The following is a 12,361-nucleotide window of genomic DNA, read 5'->3' as shown; positions in this document are numbered from 1 at the left end:
GTTCCATGCAAATGGAAATCAAAAGAAAGCTGGAGTAGCAATACTCATATCTGATAAAATAGACATTAAAGTAAAGAATATTACAAGAGACAAGGAAGGACACTACATAATGATCAAGGGATCAATCCAAGAAGAAGATAAAACAATTATAAATATATATGCACCCAACATAGGAGCACCTCAATACATAAGGCAACTGCTAACAGCTATAAAAGAAGAAATGGACAGTAACATAATAATAATGGGAGACTTTAACACCTCACTTACACCAATGCACAGATCATCCAAACAGAAAATTAATATGGAAACACAAGCTTTAAATGACCCAGTAGACCAGATAGATTTAATTGATATTTCTAGGACATTCTATCCAAAAACAGCAGATTACACTTTCTTCTGAAGTGCGCACAGAACATTCTCCAGGATAGATCACATCTTGGGTCACAAATCAAGCCTCAGTAAATTTAAGAAAATTGAAATGATATAAAATTTCTGACTACAATGCTGTGAGATTACAAATCAATTACAGGGAAAAAAAACCTAAAAAACACAGACACATGGAGGCTAAACAATATGTTACTAAATAACCAAGAGACCACTGAAGAAATCAAATCGGAAATCAAAAAATACCTAGAGACAAACGACAATGAAAACACGACAGTCCAAAACCTATGGGATGCAGCAAAAGCAGTTCTAAGAGGGAAGTTTATAGCAATACAAGCCTACCTGAAGAAACAAGAAAAATCTCAAATAAACAATCTAACCTTACACCTAAAGGAACTAGAGAAAGAAGAACAAACAAAGCACAAAGTTAGCAGAAGGAAAGAAATCATAAAGATCAGAGCAGAAATAACTGAAATAGAAACAAAGAAAACAGTAGCAAAGATCAATAAAAGTAAAAGCTTGTTCTTTGAGAAGATAAACAAAATTGATAAACCATTAGCCAGACTCATCAAGAAAAAGACTGAGAGGACTCAAATCAATAAAATTAGAAATGAAAAAGGAGAAGTTACAACAGACACCACAGAAATACAAAGCATCCTAAGAGACAACTACAACAACTCTATGGCAATAAAATGGACAACCTGGAAGAAATGGACAAATTCTTAGAAAGATATAACCTTCCAAGACTGAACCAGGAAGAAATAGAAAATATGAACAGACCAGTCACAAGTAGTGAAATTGAAACTGTGATTAAAAATCTTCCAACAGGGCTTTCCTGTTGGTGCAGTGGTTGAGAGTCTGCCTGCTGATGCAGGGGACATGGGTTCATGCCCTGGTCCAGGAAGATCCCACATGCTGTGGAGCGACTGGGCCCATGAGCCATGGCCACTGAGCCTGTGCGACCGGAGCCTGTGCTCCGCAGCGGGAGAGACCGCAGCAGTGAGGCCCGTGTACTGCCCAAAAAAAAAAAAAAAAAAAAAAAAATCTTCCAACAAACAAAACTCCAGGACCAGATGGCTTCAGAGGTGAATTCTATCAAACATTTAGAGAAGAGCTAACACCCATCCTTCTCAAACGCTTCCAAAGCATTGCAGAGAAAGGAACACTCCCAAACTCATTCTATGAGGCCACCATCACCCTGATACCAAAACCAGACAAACATACTACAAAAAAGGAAAATTACAGACCAATATCACTGATGACTATAGATGGAAAAGTCCTCAACAAGGGCTTCCCTGGTGGCGCAGTGGTTGAGAGTCCGCCTGCCGATGCAGGGGATACGGGTTTGTGCCCTGGTCCGGGAAGATCCCACATGCCGCGGAGCGGCTGGGCCCGTGAGCCATGCCCGCGCAGCCTGCACATCCGGAGCCTGTGCTTCGCAAAGGGAGAGGCCACAACAGTGAGAGGCCCGCGTACTGCAAAAAAAAAAAAAAAAAAATCCTCAACAAAATACTAGCAAATAGAATCCAGCAACACATTAAAAGGATCATACACCATGATCAAGTGGGATTTATCCCAGGGATGCAAGCGTTCTTCAGTATACACAAATCAATCAATGTGATACATCATATTAACAAATTGAAGAAGAATAAACATATGGTAAGCTCAGTAGATGCAGAAAAACTTTTGACAAACTTCAACACCCATTTATGATAAAAACTCTCCAGAAAGTGGGCATAGAGGGAACCTACCTCAACATAATAAAGGCCATATATGACAAACCCACAGCGAACATCATTCTCAATGGTGAAAAACTGAAAGTATTTCCTCTACAATCAGGAACAAGACAAGGATGTCCACTCTTACCACTATTATTCAACATACTTTTGGAAGTCCTAGCCTTGGCAATCAGAGAAGAAAAAGAAATAAAAGGAATACAAATTGGAAAAGAAGAGGTAAAACTGTCACTCTTTGCAGATGACATGATACTATACATAGAGAATCCTAAAGATGCCACCAGAAAACAGAGCTAATCAATGAATTTGGTATAGTTGCAGGATACAAAATTAATGCACAGAAATCTCTTGCATTCCTATACACTAATGATGAAAAATCTGAAAGAGAAATTAAGAAAACACTCCCATTTACCATTGCAACAAAAAGAATATAATACCTAGGAATAAACCTACCTAAGGAGACAAAAGACATGTATGCAGAAAACTATAAGACCCTGATGAAAGAAATTAAAGATGATACCAACAGATGGAGAGATATACCATGTTCTTGGTTTGGAAGGATCAATATTGTGAAAATGACTCTACTACCCAAAGCAGTCTACAGATTCAGTGCAATCCCTGTCAAATTACCAATGGTATCTTTTACAGAACTAGAACAAAAAATCTTAAAATTTGTATGGAGACACAAAAGACCCAGAGTAGCCAAAGCAGTCTTGAGGGAAAAAAAACGGAGCTGGAGGAATTAGACTCCCTGACTTCAGACTATACTACAGAGCTACAGTAATCAAGACAATACGGTACTGGCACAGAAAAATACATCAGTGGAACAGGATAGAAAGCCCAGAGATAAACCCACACACCTATGGTCAACTATGACAAAGGAGGCAAAGATATACAATGGAGTAAAGACAGTCTCTTCAGTAAGCGGTGCTGGGGAAACTGGACAGCTACATGTAAAATGAAGTTAGAACACTCCTTAACACCATACACAAAAGTAAACTCAAAATGGATTAGAGACCTAAATGTAAGACCAGACACTTTAAAACTCTTAGAGGAAAACATAGGAAGAACACTCTCTGACATAAATGACAGCAAGATCTCTTTTGATCCACCTCCTAGATTAATGGAAAAAAAAACAAATGGGACGTAATGAAACTTAAAAGCTTTTGCAAAGCAAAAGAAGCTACAAACAAGACGAAAAGACAACCCTGAGAATGGGAGAAAATATTTGCAAGCGAATCAACGGACAAAGGATTAATCTCCAAAATATATAAACAGCTCGTGCAGCTCAATATTAAACAAACCAGCTAATCCAAAAATGGGCAGAAGATCAAAATAGACATTTCTCCAAGAAGACATAGAGATGGCCAAGAAGCACATGAAAAGCTGCTCAACATCACTAATTATTAGAGAAATGCAAATCAAAACTACAATGAAGTATCACCTCACAGCAGTTAGAATGGGCATCATCAAAAAATGTACAAACAACAAATGTTGGAGAGGGTGTGGAGAAAAGGGAACCCTCTTGCACTGTTGGTGGGAATGTAAATTGATATAGCCACTATGGAGAACAGTATGGAGGTTCCTTAAGAAACTAAAAATAGAATTACCATATGACTCACCAATCCCACTACTGGGCATATACCCAGAGAAAACCATAATTCAAAAAGACACATACACCCTAGTGTTCATTGCAGCACTGTTTACAATAGCCAGGTCATGGAAGCAACCTAAATGCCCCTCAACAGACAAATGGTTAAAGAAGATATGGTACATACATACAATGGAGTATTAGCCATAAAAGGGAACGAACTTGGGTCATTTGTAGAGATGTGGATGAATCTAGAGACTGTCATACAGAGTGAAGTCAGAAAGAGGAAAACCAATATCGTATATTAACGCATTTATGTGGAACCTAGAAAAATGGTACAGATGAACTGGTTTGCTGGGCAGAAATTGAGACACAGATGTAGAGAACAAACATATGGACACCAAGGGGGAAACGTGGTGGTGGGGGAGTGGTGGCATGAATTTGGAGATTGGGATTGATATGTATACATAGATATGTATAAAATGGATGACTAATAAGAACCTGCTGTGTAAAAAGAAAATTAAAAAAAATTCTTTCTCTCTTTAAAAAAAAAAAGATACTCTCTGTTTCAGTTTTGATCTCTAGTTCCCTCCAGTATCAGAAATAGGAGTACCCCTTGAAAATAAGAGATTTCTTTTTTGATTTAAAGAATGCTATCCTAAGCTGATTGTGATTTGTATGGGAAGTGTTTTTAGAAGGGACATTTCAATATGTAAATGAGATCCGAAATCCTTAAATATCTTTACCTTATAAGGTCTACATTAAGTTTAAAAGGCGATGGGCTATTTTGGCTTCAGAGAAGGAAGCCTGCAGGTTTGTACAATCCAGTTGGTTGTACTGACACCAAGTGGTCATTTGTTTGGTGGTCGTGTCCAGGTAGTTCCTCAGGAGTCACAGGCAGTGTGAAGTGGCTCTACTGTTCAGATTAATCTCTAAAATGCAGTCATGTGGGTCCTGAACCTCTATGAAGCATCGAAATCAAGAGATCAGGTGAAACAGTGATAGATCTTTAAAGTGTAGTAAATAAAATATTTGCATGTCTAGGTACGAAGCGTCAAATATTTTAACTACTTGAAAATTGTAATGTGAGTAGTTTTAATGTGAACTGTTTGTGCTAACACTGTTTCCTTTATAATTAATTGTATTATTTCTCAGTAGACCAAATATATATCTAAGGGTTTAGTGGAAGTGCAAAAATATAATTTCAAAGCAGCATCTTTTTTCTTATGGTAGCCAGAGCCGTTTTGATAACGGAAATGTCTTTGATCTGGAATGTTAGGTTCCAAGGATTCTGAATTTAAGGATCGACAGTTCCTTAAAAATTTTTAACCAAATTTAATTCTTTATTAATATCCATGTACTTATTGTTAAACAGAAAATAGTTGTAAAACCACTGACCATTTAAAAAATAAATACTTAGGCATAATGCTTTTTTAAAAAATATAATTCTTGGAGGCAACTGCTCGTATCTCTCGGGGGAGTCGTGGAGCAAGGGCTGGCGGGCAGCGAGCGGGGCTGGGAGCGCAAGCAGGAGTGGCTGAGGAGCCGGCAGCAGCCACGCGGCGGGCTCGGTCCAATGCGGCTGAAGCTCCTGCAAACTTGGGTGCGCGCTCGCACTGCTGTGCCAGCGGCCTGAGTGATGAAGATGGTGGCCCCCTGGACGCAGTTCTACTCCAACAGCTGCTGCCTGTGCTGCCATGTCTGCACCGGCACCATCCTGCTTGGCGTCTGGTACCTGATCATCAATGCCGTGGTACTGCTGCTTCTGTTGAGCGCCCTGGCTGATCCAGATCAGTATCACTTTTCAAGTTTTGAACTCGGAGGTGACTTTGAGTTCATGGATGTTGCCAGCATGTGCACTGCTATTGCAATTTCTCTTCTCATGATCCTGGTCTGTGCAGTGGCTACTTATGGAGGATACAGGCAACACGTGGCCTGGATCATCCCATTCTCCTGTTACCAGGTCTTTGATTTTTCCCTGAACACCTTGGTTGCAGTCATTGTGCTTGTTTATCCAGACTCCATCCAGGAATACATACGACAGCTGCCTCCTGATTTTCTTTACGAAGGTGATAGCATGTCAGTGACTCCTACCTTGTTTGGTCTTTATTATTATTCTGTTTATCAGCATTATCTTTACTTTTAAGGGGTACTTGATTAGCTGTGTTTGGAACTGCTACCGATTCATCAGTGGCAGGAACTCCTCCGATGTCCTGGCCTCTGTTACCAGCAATGACACTACGGTGCTATGCACCCCCGTACGACGATGCCACTGTGAATGGCACCGCCAAGGAGCCGCCACCACCTTATGTGTCTGCCTAAGCCTGGAAGTAGGGTGTAGCTGAGAGTGACAGCTTGACTTTCATACATCAGGGCAATAGGTCTTTAATTTTACTTCTGAGATGAGCTTCTGAGCTTATTTGTTGCTGAAATGCTACAGTTTAAAATTTTAGATGTTAAGTTGAAACTCTCTGTAGTTTGAAACCTATACTTTAGCTAGAGCACCGTGGTAGAGTAACTACCAATGCTGAGCGGTGGGCTCCCCTAGTCTTCGCTCAGCATTGAAACTACCCAACAATCCGGATGAACCTTTTGTCTGAGGAGGCTGTTGTACGTGCTGAGCCCCAGAGTTGAAGAATTCATGACACTTTTCTCTCCGTTCCCTCCTTTCTCTTTTGAACACGTAAAATAAAATCAAAATTATATGATGCTTAGGCCATTCCAGTTTATAGAACTAACCTTAGGGGAAGAGGAATGTTAATCGTGTAAGTAGTCCATATATACATATACATAAAACAAGTATTTCCTTAGATCCTTTATGATTTAAATTCAGTGACATTTGAGTTTGCTGGTCAAGGATTTTGTCCATGGGCCAAATTGAAGCCCTTTGTCGATTCCTGGCAGTGAGGACAGTCAGTCGCCACCCCGGTGGCTGCTCTTGTACACCCATGTCTGGGGTCACGGCATGGCGTGTTAGAGGGGAACTGGTTGGTACTGTGTGGTATCTGGTTCTCCCTTTCTCCCAGTTTCCCATCCCTACTCAGAGCCCCCTTTCACTAAGTGTTCTGCCCTAGCCTGACTCAGGGAGGACATCCATCAACCTTTGTCTAGTGGAATTGCTGATATGTATTTACCCAACAATCTGAAAAAAGGTTTTCTTCTCTCCCTGCAAGGCACATCCTACTACTTTGAACTTCTGAGTATATCTCATCATCTTTTAAAATGAGTGTAAAACAGTCTTCAGAAAAATGGGAGGTGGCGGGGGTGCTTTCCTTGTGAAATGCCCTTATCTTGACTACCTGAATTTCAAGGGACTTTTATATATTCATATGTTCAAAAGTCACACCTCTCCTGCTTGTTCATTATTGAATGTGCTGTAAATGAAGCCATTTGGAATTAAAGTGAGATTTGCCCACATCCAAGAAAAAAATATATATATAATTCTTAACTTTTGTGTGTGTATGCATTGGTAAGGGCTATAGCTTAGGTAGAATCTAGTTAAAAAGTATTTCGTTACGTAGAGAGTATATCCCTATCATAGTGAAACATAAACACATAAAACTTCCTGCGCTTCTTTGATTTTTTTTAACATGTTGATTGGAGTATAATTGCTTTACAGTGGTGTGTTAGTTTTTGCTTTATAACAAAGTGAATCAGTTATACATATACATATGTTCCCATATCTCTTCCCTCTTGCGTCTCTCTCCCTCCCACACTCCCTATCCCACCCCTCTAGGTGGTCACAAAGCACTGAGCTGATCTCCCTGTGCTATGCAGCTGCTTCCCACTAGCTATCTGTTTTACGTTTGTTAGTGTGTATATGTCCATGCCACTCTCTCACTTTGTCACAGCTTACTCTTCCCCCTCCCCATATCCTCAGGTCCATTCTCTAGTAGGTCTGTGTCTTTATTCCTGTCTTACCCCTACGTTCTTCATGACATTTTTTTCCTTACATTCCATATATATGTGTTAGCATACGGTATTTGTCTCTTTCTTTCTGACTTACTTCACTCTGTATGACAGACTCTAGGTCCATCCACCTCACTACAAATAATTCAATTTCGTTTCTTTTTATGGCTGAGTAATATTCCATTGTATATATGTGCCACATCTTCTTTATCCATTCATCTGTTGGTGGACACTTAGGTTGCTTCCATCTCCTGGGTATTGTAAATAGAGCTGCAATGAACATTTTGGTACATGACTCTTTGAATTTGTGGTTTTCTCAGGGTATATGCCCAGTAGTGGGATTGCTGGGTCATATGGTAGTTCTATTTGTAGTTTTTTAAGGAAACTCCATACTGTATCTCCATAGTGGCTGTACCAATTCACATTCCCACCAGCAGTGCAAGAGTGTTCCCTTTTCTCCACACCCTCTCCAGCATTTATTTCTAGATTTTTTGATGTCCATTCTGACTGGTGTGAGATGATATCTCATTGTAGTTTTGATTTGCATTTCTCTAATGATTAATGATGTTGAGCATTCTTTCATGTGTTTGTTGGCAATCTGTATATCTTCTTTGGAGAAATGTCCATTTAGGTCTTCTGCCCATTTTTGGATTGGGTTGTTTGTTTTTTTGTTATTGAGCTGCATGAGCTGCTTGTAAATTTTGGAGATTAATCCTTTGTCAGTTGCTTCATTTGCAAATATTTTCTCCCATTCTGAGGGTTGTCTTTTTGTCTTGTTTATGGTTTCCTTTGCTGTGCAAAAGCTTTTAAGTTTCATTAGGTCCCATTTGTTTATTTTTTTTAATTTTCCATTTCTCTAGGAGGTGGGTCAAAAAGGATCTTGCTGTGATTTATGTCATAGAGTGTGCTGCCTATGTTTTCCTCTAAGAGTTTGATAGTTTCTGGCCTTACATTTAGGTCTTTAATCCATTTTGAGCTTATTTTTGTGTATGGTGTTAGGGAGTGTTCTAATCTCATACTTTTATATGTACCTGTCCAGTTTTCCCAGCACCACTTATTGAAGAGGCTGTCCTTTCTCCACTGTACATTTCTGCCTCCTTTATCAAAGATAAGGTGACCATATATGCATGGGTTTATCTCTGGGCTTTCTATCCTGTTCCATTGATCTATCTTTCTGTTTTTGTGCCAGTACCATACTGTCTTGATTACTGTAGCTTTGTAGTATAGTCTGAAGTCAGGAGGCCTGATTCCTCCAGATCCGTTTTTCGTTCTCAAGATTGCTTTGGCTGTTTGGGGTCTTTAGTGTTTCCATACAAATTGTGAAATTTTTTGTTCTATTTCTGAGAAAAATGCCAGTGGTAGGGATTGCATTGAATCTGTATATTGCTTTGGGTAGTAGAGTCATTTTCACAGTGTTGATTCTTCCAATCCAAGAACATGGTATATCTCTCCATTTATTTGTATCATCTTTAATTTCTTTCATCAGTGTCTTATAATTTTCTGCATACACGTTTTTTGTCTCCTTAGGTAGGTTTATTCCTAGATATTTTATTCTTTTTGTTGCAATGGTAAATGGGAGTGTTTTCTTAATTTCACTTTCAGATTTTTCATCATTAGTGTATAGGAATGCCAGAGATTTCTGTGCATTAATTTTATATCCTGCTACTTTACCAAATTCATTGATTAGCTCTAGTAGTTTTCTGGTAGCATCTTTAGGATTCTCTGTGTATAGTATCATGTCATCTGCAAACAGTGACAGCTTAACTTCTTTTCCAATTTGGATTCCTTTTACTTCCTTTTCTTCTCTGATTGCTGTGGCTAAAACTTCCAAAACTATGTTGAATAAGAGTGGTGAGAGTGAGCCACCTTGTCTTGTTCCTGATCTTAGTGGAAATGCTTTCAGTTTTTCACCATTGAGGACGATGCTGGCTGTGGGTTTGTCATATATGGCCTTTATTATGTTGAGGAACGTTCCCTCTATGCCTACTTTCTGTAGGGTTTTTTTTTTTTTTCCCGGTACGTGGGCCTCTCCCTGTTGTGGCCTCTCCCATTACGGAGCACAGGCTCCGGATGCACACGCTCAGCGTCCATGGCTCACGGACCCAGCCATTCCGCAGCATGTGGGATCTTCCCGGACCGGGGCACGAACCCGTGTCCCCTGCATTGGCAGGCAGACTCTCAACCACTGCCCCACCAGGGGAGCCGTCTGTAGAGTTTTTATCATAAATGGTTGTTGAATTTTGTCGAAAGCTTTCTCTGCATCTATTGAGATGATCATATGGTTTTTCTCCTTCAGTTTGTTAATATGGTGTATCACGTTGATTGATTTGCGTATATTGAAGAATCCGTGCATTCCTGGAATAAACCCCACTTGATCATGGTGTATGATCCTTTTAATGTGCTGTTGGATTCTGTTTGCTAGTATTTTGTTGAGGATTTTTGCATCTGTGTTCATCAGTGATATTAGCCTGTAGTTTTCTTTTTTTGTGACATCTTTGTCTGGTTTCGGTATCAGGGTGATGGTGGCCTCGTAGAATGAGTTTGGGAGTGTTCCTCCCTCTGCTATATTTTGGAAGAGTTTGAGAAAGATGGGTGTTAGCTCTTCTCTAAATGTTTGATAGAATTCGCCTGTGAAGCCATCTGGTCCTGGACTTTCGTTTGTTGGAAGATTTTTAATCACAGTTTCAATTTCAGTGCTTGTGATTGGTCTGTTCATATTTTCTATTTCTTCCTGATTTAGTCTTGGCAATTTGTGCATTTCTAAGAATTTGTCCATTTCTTCCCAGTTGTCCATTTTATTGGCCTAGAGTTGCTTGTAGTAATCTCTCATGATCTTTTGTATTTCTGCAGTGGCAGTTGTAACTTCTCTTTTTTCATTTCTAATTGTATTGATTTGAGTCTTCTCCCTTTTTTTCTTGATGAATCTGGCTAATGGTTTATCAATTTTGTTTATCTTCTCAAAGAATCAGCTTTTAGTTTTATTGATCTTTGCTATCATTTCCTTCATTTCTTTTTCATTTATTTCTGATCTGATCTTTATTATTTCTTTCCTTCTGCTAACTTTGGGGGTTTTTTGTTCTTTCTCTAATTGCTTTAGGTGCAAGGTTAGGTTATTTATTGAAGATGTTTCCTGTTTCTTAATGTAGGATTGTATTGCTATAAACTTCCCTCTTAGAACTGCCTTTGCTGCATCCCATAGGTTTTGGGTCGTCGTGTCTCCATTGTCATTTGTTTCTAGGTATTTTTTGATTTCCTCTTTGATTTCTTTAGTGATCACTTCGTTATTAAGTAGTGTATCATTTAGCCTCCATGTGTTTGTATTTTTTACAGATCTTTTCCTGTAATTGATATCTAGTCTCATAGCGTTGTGGTCAGAAAAGATAGTTGATACAATTTCAATTTTCTTAAATGTACCAAGGCTTGATTTGTGACCCAAGATATGATCTATCCTGGAGAATGTTCCATGAGCACTTGAGAAAAATGTGTATTCTGTTGTTTTTGGATGGAATGTCCTATAAATATCAATTAAGTCCATATTTTTTAATGTATCATTTAAAGCTTGTGTTTCCTTATTTATTTTCATTTTGGGTGATCTGTCCATTGGTTAAAGTGGGGTGTTAAAGTCCCCTACTATGAGTGTGTTACTGTCGATTTCCCCTTTTATGGCTGTTAGTATTTGCCTTATGTATTGAGGTGCTCCTATGTTGTGTGCATAAATATTTACAATTGTTATATCTTCTTGGATTGATCCCTTGATCATTATGTGGTGTCCTTCTTTGTCTTTTGTAATAGTCTTTTTTTTTTTTTTTTTTTGCGATACACGGGCCTCTCACTGTTGGCCTCTCCAGCTGCTCCGCGGCATGTGGGATCTTCCCAGACCGGGGCAGTAACCCATGTCCCCTGCATTGGCAGGCGGACTCTCAACCACTGCACCACCAGGGAAGCCCTCTTGTAATAGTCTTTATTTTAAAGTCTGTTTTGTCTGATATGAGATTTGCTACTCCAGCTTTCTTCTGATTTCCATTTGCATGGAATATCTTTTTCCATCCCCTCACTTTCAGTCTGTATGTGTCCCTAGGTCTGAAGTGGGTCTCTTGTAGACAGCATATATATGGGTCTTGTTTTTGTATCCATTCAGCCAGTCTGTGTGTTTTGATGGGAGCATTTAATCCATTTACATTTAAGGTAATTATCGATATGTATGTTCCTATTCCCATTTTCTTAATTGTTTTGTGTTTGTTATTGTAGGTCTTTTCCTTCTTTTGTGTTTCTTGCCTAGAGAAGTTCCTTTAGCATTTGTTGTAAAGCTGGTTTGGTGGTGCTGAACTCTCTCAGGTTTTGCTTGTCTGTAAAGGTTTTAATTTCTCCATAAAATCTGAATGAGATCCTTGCTGGGTAGAGTAATCTTGGTTGTAGGTTTTTCTCCTTCATCACTTTAAATATGTCCTGTCCTGCCACTCCCTTCTGGCTTGCAGAATTTCTGCTGAAAGATCAGCTCTTAACCTTATGGGGATTCTCTTGTGTGTTATTTGTTGTTTTTCCCTTGCTGCTTTTAATATGTTATCTTTGTATTTAATTTTTGATAGTTTGATTAATATGTGTCTTGGCGTGTTTCTCCTTGGATTTATCCCGTATGGGACTCTGTGCTTGCTGGACTTATTTCCTTTCCCATATTAGGGAAGTTTTCAACTATAATCTCTTCAAGTATTTTCTCAGTCCCTTTCTTTTTCTCTTCTTATTC

The 12,361-nt window shown here is 39.1% G+C and overlaps 1 protein-coding gene and 1 pseudogene across 5 annotated transcripts in view; both read left to right on the top strand.

Annotated features, from left to right (window-relative positions):
• Positions 1-12,361, top strand: part of ILRUN (inflammation and lipid regulator with UBA-like and NBR1-like domains) — a 122,176-nt gene that overhangs the window by 53,264 nt on the left and 56,551 nt on the right. The window lies entirely within an intron of this gene.
• On the top strand, positions 4,070-6,220 carry LOC113631013 (lysosomal-associated transmembrane protein 4B-like; annotated as a pseudogene).

This window comes from Aethalodelphis obliquidens, unplaced genomic scaffold (genome assembly GCF_003676395.1).
Source record: "Aethalodelphis obliquidens isolate GAN/ISIS:26980383/991018 unplaced genomic scaffold, ASM367639v1 scaffold31, whole genome shotgun sequence".
Taxonomy (NCBI): domain Eukaryota; kingdom Metazoa; phylum Chordata; class Mammalia; order Artiodactyla; family Delphinidae; genus Aethalodelphis; species Aethalodelphis obliquidens.
Note: the sequence above shows the minus strand (reverse complement) of the source record. Positions and strands in the feature narration are given on the sequence as shown.